General features: G+C 44.7%; 1 protein-coding gene and 1 non-coding gene across 2 annotated transcripts in view; both read left to right on the forward strand.

Moving 5' to 3' along the window:
- LOC148142918 (uncharacterized) overlaps positions 1-13,013 on the forward strand; it is a 229,520-nt gene that overhangs the window by 8,583 nt on the left and 207,924 nt on the right. The window lies entirely within an intron of this gene.
- trnae-cuc (transfer RNA glutamic acid (anticodon CUC)) lies at positions 9,627-9,698 on the forward strand. Its single transcript has one exon. It is a non-coding gene; the product is annotated as a tRNA-Glu (tRNA).

Below are 13,013 nucleotides of genomic sequence, written 5' to 3' on the forward strand. Positions count from 1 at the left end.
TTGAACAAACCTAGAGTGCTGTTAAGCCATTCATCTTTTAGAATGGGTTGCAGGTTTTAGTTCGTTAATACGTAAATCCCAGAACTACTTTTAAGTCATAGTCTTGAGATGACTTATGGTTTTTTTTTAAAATGTGATATCTTAGCTCAGACAATGCATTACAGGTGTGAGCTTCGAGTCTATCAGTATCCCAATCTTGAATCAGACTGGTTCTATTTCCAAAATAGGAATTTATAAGATTCTGTGCTTTTTGAGCAAAATTGAATGTATCTGCAAATATAATTCTGCCAAATTCACCCCATAGCGTTGTGCATATGTGTGCATGAGAGTGTGATTGTGTGCATGTCAGTTTGTGCATGCGAGTGTGCGTAAGACTGTGTGAACATTTGGTAGAGTGTGAGTGTGATGGAGTATAAGCCTGAGAGAGTGTTCGAGGGGGTGGGGTGTGTGTACATGTATGTGACTGAGAGAGGGAGCGTGTGTATGAGAGAGGTATGAATAAAAGCGAGCAGTTGCGTTTTGCTAAAACAAGGAAGGGCAGGACTTGTACAGTTAATGGTAGGGCCCTGGGTCATGTTGTAAAACAGAGACATTGGGGGAGTTAGGGTACATAGTTCTTTGAAAGTTGCATCATTGCTAGACAGGGAGGTTAAGAAGGCATTCAGCAGCATTGCCTCCACTGTTCACACCATTGAGTTGGGACATCTTGTTGAGGTACAGAATGTTGGTGAGGCCACTTTCCGGGTACTGAGTACAGCTCTGGGTGACCCTGTAAGAGGAAGAATACTATTAGAGAGGGTTTGGTAAAGATTTACCAGGACTGGAGGGTTTCAGTTGCAAGGAGATGCTGGGACTTTTTTCATGAGAACACAGGAGGTTGAGGGGTGCGCTCACTGAGATTTATAAAATCATGGAGTGGAGGTAAGGTGAATAGAAAGGGTCTTCTTAGTGTAGGGGAGCTCAAAGGTAGGAGGAATTTTTTTTAAGGTGAAAAGAGAGGTGTAAAAGGAACTGGAGAGCAACGTTTTGACAGAGGGTGGTTTACATGAGGAATGAACTTGCTGAGGAAGTGGGAGATGCAGGGACAGTTACAGCGTTTAAATTACATTTCGATGGGTACATGAAAAGAAAGGTTTAGAGGATTATGGGCCAAATGCAGGCAAGTGGGACGAGTTCACTTTGAGAATCCATGGATGATTTGGACCAAAGGGTCTGTTTCTGTGCTGTATATCTCTCTGAATCAGAAGTGAAACCAGTAAAATTCTGAAAGGGGTTTGAAAGGATAGATGCAGATAAAATGTGCCTTTGTTGGGGAGGGTCACAGAATCCTGACAATGTGAAAGCAGGCCATTCGGCCCATCTATTCCACATTGGCCCTCCATACTGCATCCCATCCATACACACCCCCTTACTCCATATTTTCCATGGCTAATCCACCCGAACCTGCACATCTCTGGACACTGTGGGTAATTTAGCACTGCCAATCCACCCTAATCTAGAATTTACCTTCTCAAGAATGTAATCTAAGTACAGAGCTTTTCTAAGAAAAATGTCAGTCTGACTGGACATTGGGACACAAACAGAATTCACACCTCTCTTCGAAAAGCTCTGCATTTCAATGGCATTCTTGAGAAGGTAATTCAAACCAAACTCTGGGATTAACATACCAAAGAGCAGAAACCCATTCTAAAAGATGAAAGATTTAATCTAAAATTGTTTAATGTATCACATTTCCATAATACTTGACTCCTTTGACTATAAATTCCGTGACCATGATCTCATTCTCCACAACCACCTGATGAAGGAGCAGTGCTCCAAAAGATAGTGCTTCCAAACAAATCTGTTGGATTATAACCTGGTGTTGTGTGATTTTTAACTTTGTCCATGGAAACTCATGAGTTGTGGGACTGGTGACAGTTGTCATTTTGTGATCTGTTCCAAGTGAAATTTATCCTCTGCGCAGGCACAGGTGAACAGTCTGTTCTTTGACTTTGGGGATGACCAGGCTGGCAGTTATTAAATGCTTATGTTAACCAGCAGAAGCAAACTGTAGATCAGCAATCGTTACTCTTTAGCCCTGGTCATCCTGTTGGGTCAACAGAGAGAGAGGGAGAGGATGTCACATCTAAAGTGCATATAGAAATGTTGTTTTGCTTGTTCAGTCAGTTGAGTTGGTGCTGCACTCAGATGAGAGTAGATACTCCTTTTAATGGATCATAATTAAACACTATGATGGAACACCTTAATTTCAAGGAACGCCAAAGGGCAAATTGAACTGTAACCTTGAAGAGAGATGTTTTTCCATTTCTAACCTTGGATACCCCAACTGAGACATTTTTACTGATAGCTCCATAATCATTTTACTGCTGGATTTTTTTCAGGGCAAATAATTTCTGGGAGAAAATTTCTATCCTGGGAAGGCAGGGAAATTTAAAGAAAAGGCTGTTAAAAGCATTTTAACTGTGGCCTCACGAGCTCTCGTGGGACAGTGCATTTGCTATAAACATTTCAGAGAAATTCTGTCTAACTGTTGGACTGAAAATAGTTTCCCCATTGAATGTTAAACAGCTATTGAGAACATTGCACATTATAAAGTGCATTCCTGAGGAACGGAGGAGGATTGAACTTGCCAACGTGAACCACATTTTGCAGAGAGAGGACATTTCTCAGGATCGAAGAGGTTGATAGAAGTCAACAATTGTCAAATTATTTCATGAAAAGTACAGCTGGTATGGGGAGATGATTGGGGATCACAGAAGAGGAATATCTGTAATGAGCACATAGAAACAAACCCTTCAGTCCAGGCCAACCAGATATCCTAAATTAACCTAGTGACCTATTTGCCAGCATTTGGCCCATATCCCTCTGATTCCTTCCTTATTCATGTCCCCATCCAGATGCATTTTTTTTTCTTCAGAGAATACTTGGGTGAGAGCCAAGATATTGCTATTGCTCATCCTTTCCCTTCGTGCTAATTGTAGCTGGAGAAGCCTGAAATCTGAAAAGGATTTCCTGAAAAAAAATTGATTCAATGTTGGGCTCAGTGATGGATTTTCTAAAGCTTTGCGATAGTAGTTTTCAATTTGCCAAAAAAACTTTCAGTCATTGTTGTCCAAGACAAAGTAGATATTCATTTAAGATATAATTGAGATATATATATGTTCTTCACAATGTTTTTCCTTCATTACCAGTGATTGTCTGTCATTGGTACATTGAGCATCATCTTTTTGTGATTCAACAGATATGATTTGAATTGAATTCTGTAAGATGGTTTTGTATTTTATTTAATTTTGTGTTAAAGATTTCCTTTTCATGACTTTATTAAAATATCTTAATGTATTATAATGAAGCAGCTAATTTATTCTGAAATTATTTCAATTAGTTGGTCAATTGCTGAATAATAGCTGCATAACTGTTGTAAATATTGATACACAGGAAAGCTATTTTGTTTAATATATTTGTAAAGATCTTATCAAAACTATAAAATTGTTTTTCATAGGAAATAAAATTTGCAATGTTTTATTAAATGGTTGAAAGTAACTTTGCACTTAATTGCTCTGTTTGGGATTAAACATTGTGACTTTGAAAGATTATTTTTATCAGAGTTTATGGTGAGTGTATTAACAAACGAATGTTGCCATTTTCTCTTGAATTACCTCAAGCTCAATTTGAAATTCTTGAATGAGTTGAGTAAGGGGTACAAAGTGAATATTTATTGCACTTTGCTGAAATTCTCTGCACTGCCAATGTATTTGATTAAACAAGATATGTATCTCTCTTGATAACTTTGTATTTCTTTGATATTTTATTTGTCAGTGCTAGTGCCCAAACATCCTAAATAAAAACGTTTTGGCATTTGGTGAAGTTGTGAATTTTCAGTCTGTTTCACAATCAAAGACACAACCAATCTAAAGATTAAATACATATAACAACATCAAAGAGATTGTGATAATAGAAAGTCAACATGTAGAATTGCCAATGAAACATAAACCGTGGCTGCTCTGAATTTGGTACAGACTGAATATCAATTGAAATGATCAGAATTAGTAGACATGATGGCATTGTGCGCAAACTGTGTGTAGTGTGAGTTCAGAATTTTTCTGATCACTTAATTCTGACACATGCAGTGATGGCAGCATCATAATTTGTTTTATTTGTTCATGGACTGTGAGCATCACTGGCAAAGCCGGTATTTTTCATCATCCCTTATTTTCCTTAAATATTGGGTGAGGACAAGATGAGGTTGAGTTGCAAGGTCTATTGGCTTACCCTGTCCCCGACAAAACAGAGACTTTGGCAGGAGAACAAAAATTGGAAGTTTACTTAAATATTGATCCTCTCGTTTATCTCTCTCAAAAGGCAATTGTTTGGTCCATCAAATTTGTAATGGATCTTTTATAGAGTCATAGAGATGTACAGCACAGTATTCTTCCAGTAACAGAGTGACCAGAAGTGTACTCAGTACTCTAGAAGTGGCCTCACCAACATCCTGTACAACCTCAACATGATGGGCCAACTCCTATACGCAGTGGGGGGAACAATAAATGCAATGGTGCTAAATGCCTTCTTAACCACCCTGTCCACCAATGATGCAACTTTCAAAGAACTATGTATCTGAATGCCCCTCCACCTCAATGTTTCTCTGTTTCACAACATGATCCAGGGCCCTACCATTAACTGTACAAGTCCTGCCCTTCCTTGTTTTAAGAAAATGCAAGCCGTCACTTTTATTCATACCTCTCAGCTAACCGACGAAGGAGCAGCGTTCCGAAAGCAAGTGCTTCCAAATAAACCTGTTGGATTATAACCTGGTGTTGTGTGAATTTTAACTTTGTACACCCCAGTCCAATACCAGCTACTCCACATTGTTTCTAGTGAATACAGCCCACATCGCCCAGTGCTGCCAGTAAACTTTAAAATGCTGATGTAACAACACATTACCTGCAGTCCTGAAAAGTTTACAATTTCTAACAATACTAGCTCCTCATTCACTGCTCCATCTGATACACGACATTGGAAACTTCGTGCAGAAGGCTGAAAGAAATGAGCAGCTTTAAAACAAAAACCTCTTGGAGCTCAAAGCTTTTAATGAGAGCTTGAGCCCGGCGATAAGTTCAGGTAACCTTTATTGTGACAACTTTGTTACAGCTTCAGATTCCCCCCAGTAAAAAGGCATGGAAAACGTAGCTGCTTTTTAAACAACTCTGGGTCAATGCGTGCAAACACCATCCCACCTCACTTCCTTTACTATTGGTAACCACCAAGTTGTCCCTTTGTAATTGGATCCTTGGTACAACCTTAATCCAGAGGAAGTGTTGCCTCAGTCAGCAATTTCAACCCAGACCCTGTCTCCATGTAAGATTCTCCCAGCCCATCTGCTGGGGGAGGGTGGTTGGAGAGTTGGGGCAGTAGAGAGTCAACAAGACTGCTGTGGGTTTGGAGTCACCTGTTGGTGAGACCAGGTAAAGGATACAGCGAGGGTGGAACAAGCAGATATCCACAGAGCTGCTTTTGAGGCGATGAGCCAAGAGTTTGGAAATGAGACTAGAACAGTGAGGGGCTTTAAATCGTGATCGAAATGAAGCAGGCACCTGAGGATTAATGTGTTTTATTTCCCAATGCAAGATACTGCTTCACAAAGTTGGGACAATGGAAGAAGCAGTGATGGTGATTATCTTTGGCTGTTCACCTTGTGAATGTTCCCATTGCTGCGCATGTCCGTATAACGTCAGAACTCTGCAGCATGGGGGCGCAATGGATGACGCATGTGACTCCACCTACCTGTTTGAAATGCAGCTCACAGCTTCTTCACACACCCCAATTAATCTTTCTCATTGTCCTGAAGCCGGCATACGGTTTGAATTCCCGATCTGCAGGAACGAGACTCTTTTCACTGTCTCGCGTCAGTAAATGTCCCTGAGAACATCAGAGTCACGTCACAGCGCTGTCAGAGGAGGGGAAGCTGAAATAGGCTGACAAGCCCAATACTCACCTTTCCTGTTGGAAACATTCCATGAGAAATATTAGGCCTCTAGTTGTGGCCGAACATTTACGTTGCTGCCTTAGACACCCTGTGGGGTTCCGCCGCCCAGGGTGGTAACCTGCTGGCTATGCTTTCTTCGCTGGCGATTTTAAATGACTTCCTGTTGGTTGCATTATCGCTCAAACTTCACAAAACCCGTCTCAATAAAGTCCCGTTTTCTCACGTCTGGGAATTGATTGCCATGCAGGAAACTCGTGTTCTGAACAAAAACCATAGCACACTCAAAACGTCAGCTCTGTTTACCTTTCCACAGATGCTGCTCGACCCGTTGGCTTTCTGCAGTATTCGCTGTGTTTGTTCTACACAAATGCTGCTTTCCATTAAAAAACTTCAATCCCTGTCCTCTGGTAACTGACCCTAGTCAGTGGCAATAGGTTCTTCTGATCATTAACCTGCCCATTCCCACCACTTCTTCTACCAGCATTGCCAACAGCCCCTGGACATCTCCAGTTAACCTTCTTTGCTCCAAAGAGAACATTCCCAAAATGGAAATACCTCATGACTGGACAATCGGGAAGAGATTTTGGCAAAATATTGTCAGTTAGCAGGTGGAAAAATGTTCATGAAGTAAAACAGAAATCCCAGTCTCCAGCTTTGTGAATCTTTAGAAACTCTTTGGGAAATGGAATTAGAGGAGAATGAAGGAATGAACTGTCCGACTGAGCAGAGACAGTCCAGACACCGTCCCCTTGTTTAAGAGGCCGGGAGATTGACGCTATTATTCTCGGGACATGAACTGAACTGAGACATTGATAAAATTCTCGTTCCTGCACATCAGGAATTCAAACGCCTTCCGGCTCCGGGTCACTGTGAAAAGTCGGGAACAGGCAAGACACGGAAAGGCTCAAAGGACGATGGCCCCCGTGTAGGAGGGCGAGTTCTTAGTTATATTGGAGAGGACAATGTTCATGCTGGGCACGACAGACAGAATTATGCATTGACGAACAGCCTCCTCTAACAGACTGCGCAAGCTGTGCGTTTGCGTATCTCTCTATCGCAATTGGTCAGCCCGTTCGGCTGTTAACCGGAAGGTTGGTGGTTCGAAACCACCCAGGGTTGGAGTGTTTGTTGCTCTCGCTCCTACCGCTTTCTTGGCTGCGAAGGTGTCAGTTTTTAATGGTGTCAGGAAAATGTTTCCCAAACGGAAATCTTCTCCACTGAGGAAGCACAAAGGGGTTTCTGAATTGATTGAATTTCTAACGTAAAGGACTACGAATGCTGAGAATCCGAGACAGAAAGAGAAACCGCTGGACCAACTCAGCAGGTTTGGCTGTACCTGGATGAGGAAAAAGGAGTTCTGAAAAGTTGTCTCTGATTCTCTTTCTACAGATGCTGCCTGACCTGCTGAGTTGCTCCTGCAATTCCTGGTTTTGTTTCTAACTGAACGTCCGAGTCGTCTTTCGGGATGAAACACCCAGACTCGCCATTTGCAGATATTTAACCCTTTCGAAACCTGTGAAGTGATTGGATTCAAACAAGCTCTGCAATGATTCACTCTTTCTCAGCTCGACAGGCAGAGAGACCTGGGAAATGAAGCTGTCAGTGTGGTTCTGTATTGGTGGGCCGAGTGGTAAATGCGATGGACATGAAATCCATTGCGGTTTCCCCACGCAGGTGTGAACCCTGCCGACTACAGTTGAGAACTGTCGTCAAAAAGAAAGGGAGATTGCTCCACGGCTTTTTTAAAGATGCAAATCAGTGGAGGGGTTGAAATATTTCAATCACATTGGGACTGGTCGGGAATCTGCAACCCACTGCCTGTCAGGGGGGAACAAGCAGATACCCACAGAGCTGCTTTTGAGGATATGAGCCAAGTGTTTGGAAATGAGACTAGAACAGTGAGAGGCGTGAAGTCGTGATCGAAATGAAGCAGGTACCGAAGGACAAAGGTGTTTTATTTCCCAATGAAAGATACTGCTTCACAAAGTTGGGACTATGGAAGGGAAGCAGTGACGGTGATTATCTTGTCTGTTCACATTGTGAAGGTTCCCATTGCTGCGCATGTCCGTGTGAACGTCAGAACTCTGCAGCATGGCGGCGTCAGGTCCGCCCAGTGCCAGGGGCGCAATGGATGACGCATGTGACTCCACCTACCTGTTTGAAATGCAGCTCACAGCTTCTTCACACACCCCAATTAATCTTTCTCATTGTCCTGAAGCCGGCATACGGTTTGAATTCCCGATCTGCGGGAATGGGAATCTTTTCTCTATCTCGCGTCAGTCAATGTCCCTGAGAACATCAGAGTCACGTCACAGCGCTGTCAGAGGAGGGGAAGCTGAAAGAGCCCCAAACGCTGCTCACGGGCACATTTCACTTTCTCCAACTCACCGCCCCAACCACTGCGGCTCCTGGGAGTGGAAAGGGAACAAACACCAAAACCCAGTCTCAGTTTTGTAAATCTTCAGGAAATAAGAAAGCTGTTCATCCCTTTGGATCTTCCATCCTAGCCTGACAGCGTTGATTTTAAATGGCTGTCCAGTCAGTGCCGATTCGTTTTGGCTGAAAAAAATATTCCTTATCTCATCCCACCATTTCTTGCCACAGAGAACTGTGCGGCAGAGTTCATGTATATATTTCCTTGTATGGCATTTTGTAAATAACATTTGTTTGCGGGTTGTTTGTATAGGCTATTCCAGGTTCATTAGCCGCTGTTCAAGTGTGTTGGTAGGTTTGTGGGCTACCATGATGCTGAGAGGATTGAGTTGTCTGGACATCATTTCACAGATGTCTTTTATGTAAAGTAATGTGGCTAGGGTTTCTGCACACGTTGCGTCTGCTTGTGTCAATTTGTTGATGAGAAATCGGCACACTGGGTTTATTGGGTAGGCAAAAGTGTGGGCTGCAGATGCTGGAAGCCAGAGTTTAGATCAGAGTGGTGCTGGAAAAGCACAGCAGGTCAGACAGCTTCCGAGGAGCAGGAAAATCGCCGTTTCGGGCAAAAGCCCTTCATCAGGAATAGAGGCAGGACGCCTCCAGGGTGGAGAGATAAATTGGTGTGGGGGGGGGGGGGGAGCTGAGCAGAAGGTAGCAAAGAGTACAATAGGTGAATGGGGGTGGGGGTGGAGGTGGCAGGTCAGAGAGGAGGGTGGAGCGGATAGGTGGTCAGGGAGATTGGCAGGTAGGACAGGTCAGCTGTAAGGTTGGAACTGAGGTAAGGTGGGGGGAGGGGAAATGAGGAAACTGGTGAAGTCCACGTTGATGTCTTGGGGGTTGAATGTATCCGAGGCGGAAGATGCGGCGTTCTTCCTCCATGCATCGGGTGGGGAGGGAGCGGCGATGGAGAAGGCCCAGGACCTGCATGTCCTCGGCAGAGTGGGGGGGGGGGGGGGTGTTGAAATGTTGGGCTACAGGGCGATGGGGTTGATTGGTGCGGGTGCCCTGGAGATGTTCCCTCAGCGCTGTGACTTTTCTCTGCGAGGACTCTCCAGTCTCCCCAATGTAGAGGAGACCGCACCGGGAGCAATGGGTACAAGAAATGATATTGGTGGATGCACAGGTGAAAGCCTTCGATATACCGCGGCTCGGGTTCGATTTTCGGGCAGGTAAGTCATTTCCAGCAGATCTGACACCATGCCTTGACATCTCCCTGGTGGTCTAGTGGTTAGGATTCGGCGCTCTCACCGCCGCGGCCCGGGTTCGATTCCCGGTCAGAGAAGCAATTTTCTGTGGGGTTTGTTGGCTACCCGTTCTTCTTAAATGCGCTGTCCAGTTATTGATTGGTCTTCGAAGTTCCTGGGTGCTCCAGTGTGTCGTGTCTCGTTGAAATAGTGTCCTGATTCAGGTTTGTTTGTTTGTGTAGGGATGATTGCTTCTGTAGCTAAGTTCTTGGTTCGCGTGCGTTGTTTTCCTGTAGAGGCTGTTTTGAATTTACCATTGACTGTTCGCTCTACTGTGACATCGAGAAATGGCACTTTGTTGTTGTTCTCCTCTTTTGTGAATTTTATGCCCGTAAGGATATTGTTGATGGTGTTGTAGGTTTCCTCTAATTTGTTTCATTTTTTGATGACAAAACTGTCATCACTGTAGCGGACCCAAACTTTGGGTTGGATCGTTGGAAGGGCTGTTTGTTCGAGTCTCTGCATTATTGCTTCTGCTAGGAATCCTGACACTGGTGGTTTCATGGGTGTTCCGTTGATTTGTTTGTAGGGCTTGTTACTGAATATGAAGTGGGAGGTAAGGCACAGTTCCACGAGCTGGATAGTGCTATCTTTGCTGATGAAGTTGGTGCTGTGTTTGTGACTTTGGTTCTTCGAGTAGTGTCTTCAGTTTTCTTTGGCCATGTTGATGTTAATGGATGTGAACAGGGCTGTTATGCCAAAGCACAACATTATTCCATCATCTTCGATCTTGGTGTCTTTGGTGTTCAGGAATTCTTGGATGGAGTAACTGGAGTGGCGTGAATCTTCGACTTGGTGTTTTAGTCTTCAGTGGAGGCCTTTGACTAGTCTGTACATTGGTGTTCCAAGTAGTGAGACTATGGCCTGAGGGGTCTCCTGGTTTGAAGAGGAGGAGAACAACAACAAAGTGCCATTCTTAGATGTCACAGTAGAGCGAACAGTCAATGGGGAACTTCAAACTAGCGTCTACAGAAAAACAACACACACAAACCAAGTTCTTAACCACAGAAACAATCGTCCCAACACCCACAAACGAAGCTGCATCAGGACATTATATCAACGAGCCACTACACACTGCAGCACAGAGAAACTACGAAGAGCAGAAGAGAAATACGTATATAGTGTATTTAAGGAGAACGGGTCCCCAATAAACCCAGTCCGCCGATTTCTCAGTGATGCTTCCAAGCTGACTTTCAAAAATTCGGTTTGTCCCTCCATTCTTTCCTGTTTGTTTTTTGTGGGTTTCGAAAGCTTTCCCAATCCTCTGACTGAGTATTGGAGTTTGGAAGTTATGTTGTGGCTGTGCAGGACATTGGTTAGACCACTTTTGGAATATTGTGTGCAATTCTGGTCTCCTATCAGAAGCATATTGTGAAATTAGAAAGGGTTCTGCAGCACCAATGGTTCCGCAGAGGGGAAGAGGCCCTTCTACTGCCCTGAGTGTGGGAAGGCCTTCAGTGATTCCTCTGCCCTGCTGACGCACCAGTTGGTCAACACCAGGGAAGGCCGTTCTCTGGCCCCAAGTGCGAGATGGCCTTCAGCAGTTCTTCCCACCTGCTGAGACACCAGTGGGTCCACACCGAGGAGAGGCCAGATGTCACAGTGCAGGAAGGGCTTTGCTCTTTCCTCCGACCTGCTGGCCCATTGGTGGGTCCACATTGGGGAGAGGTCGTTCAGTTGCCCTAAGTGCAGGAAGGCCTTCAGCAATTCCTCAGCCCTGCTGAGGCACCAGTCCATCCACACCGTGGAGAGGCCCTTCAGCTGGCACGACTGTGGGAAGAGGTTCATGTTTTCCTGCAACTTGCGGAAGCACCAGCGGGGGCACCAGCGCTCCCAGCAATCAGATCCCACCGGTGACGCTGCCTTCGGTCACACCCCAGGACTGAACCTCTGCCAGTTCTGACAGTGGGTGCAGTGGGAGAGTAGGTGGGCTGTTTTTGTTTTCTGCTGGACTGCAAGTGCCTCCCCTACACCCCACAGCCACAACCCCATGGTGCCTCATGGTTAGCACTGCTGCCTCATGGCACCGGAACCCAGGATCAATTCCACCCTAGGGGGTCTTTGTGCAATATACGGAGGGTAGAAAAATGGATCTGAGTAGGTTACTCTTCGGAAGATCAGTGCAGATGTGTTGGGCTGAAGGACCTGGTTCCACATTGTAGGAGTTCTACGATACAATGAGCTTTGCTTTCAATGGACACTGCTGCTCATTGAGCCCGGGACTGCACATTGCCAATGAAATGTTCCAGAGAAACCTAAGACCGCAAGACCATCGGAGCAGAAGTTAGTCCATTCGGCCCGTCAAGTCTTCTCTGCCATTCTTTAGTGACAAAAGTAGTGCAGATGAGATTAGCTACAGTGTGGAAACAGGCACTTTGTCCCAACAAGTCCACACCGACCCTCCGAAGACTAACCCATCCAGACCCGTTTCCCTTTGACTAATGTACCTAACTCTATGGGCAATTAAGCATTGCCAATCCACATGACCTGCACATCTTTGGTTTATGGAAGAAAACAGGATCATCCAGAGAAAACCCACGCAGACACTGGGAGAAAGTGCAAACTCCTCACAGACAGCCACCCAAGGCTGGAATCAAACCTGGGTCCCCAGCACTGTGAGGCTGCAGTGGTAACACTGAGCCACTACATGTTGCAACCCGTAGCAGGCAAGCAGGAGGTTGGGAGAATACAGCAAGCCAGGCAGCACCAGGATGTGGAGTAGTCAGCGTTTTGGGTATTAACCCTTCTTCAGGACTGAAACGCTAACTTCTCTATGAGAAACGATTTACGAGAATATTGCTGAGGGTTGGAGGGTTTGAGCTACAGGGAGAGGCTGAATAGGATGGGGCTGTTTTCACTGGAGCATCGGAGGCAGAGGAGTGACCCAATAGAAGTTACAAAATTATGAGGGATATTGACAGGGTAATAGACAAGGTCTTTTCCCTGGGATGGGGGAGTCCAGAACTAGAGGGCATAGGTTTAGAGTAAGAGGCGAAATATATTAAAGGGACAACGTCTTCATGCAGAGGGTGGTATATATATGAAATAAGCTGCCAGTGTATATGGGTCAGGTGCTGTCAAATGGGAGTCGATTAATTTAGGATATCAGCTCAGCATGGACAAGTTGGACAGAAGGGCCTGTTTCCATGCTGTTTGTGTCTCTGACTACTGGTCCTGAAGTAAGTTTAAAAGAGAGTCCAAGTAAATTTGAATAGTTCAATCTTGTTGAGCTCACCTCCTGAAAAGTTTCAAATGAATCCCTCTGAGAGATACTGTTTAAACATGCTGAGTTGCACAAAGTATCCCATCAAGTTCAAAACAAACCCAGAGTTGAAGAAGTCAGAAGTCAGAAC

The sequence above is a fragment of the Chiloscyllium plagiosum genome, unplaced genomic scaffold (assembly GCF_037043375.1).
Source record: "Chiloscyllium plagiosum isolate Xiang-an unplaced genomic scaffold, Cpla_swu_hap1 HiC_scaffold_27, whole genome shotgun sequence".
Classification (NCBI taxonomy): Eukaryota; Metazoa; Chordata; class Chondrichthyes; order Orectolobiformes; family Hemiscylliidae; genus Chiloscyllium; species Chiloscyllium plagiosum.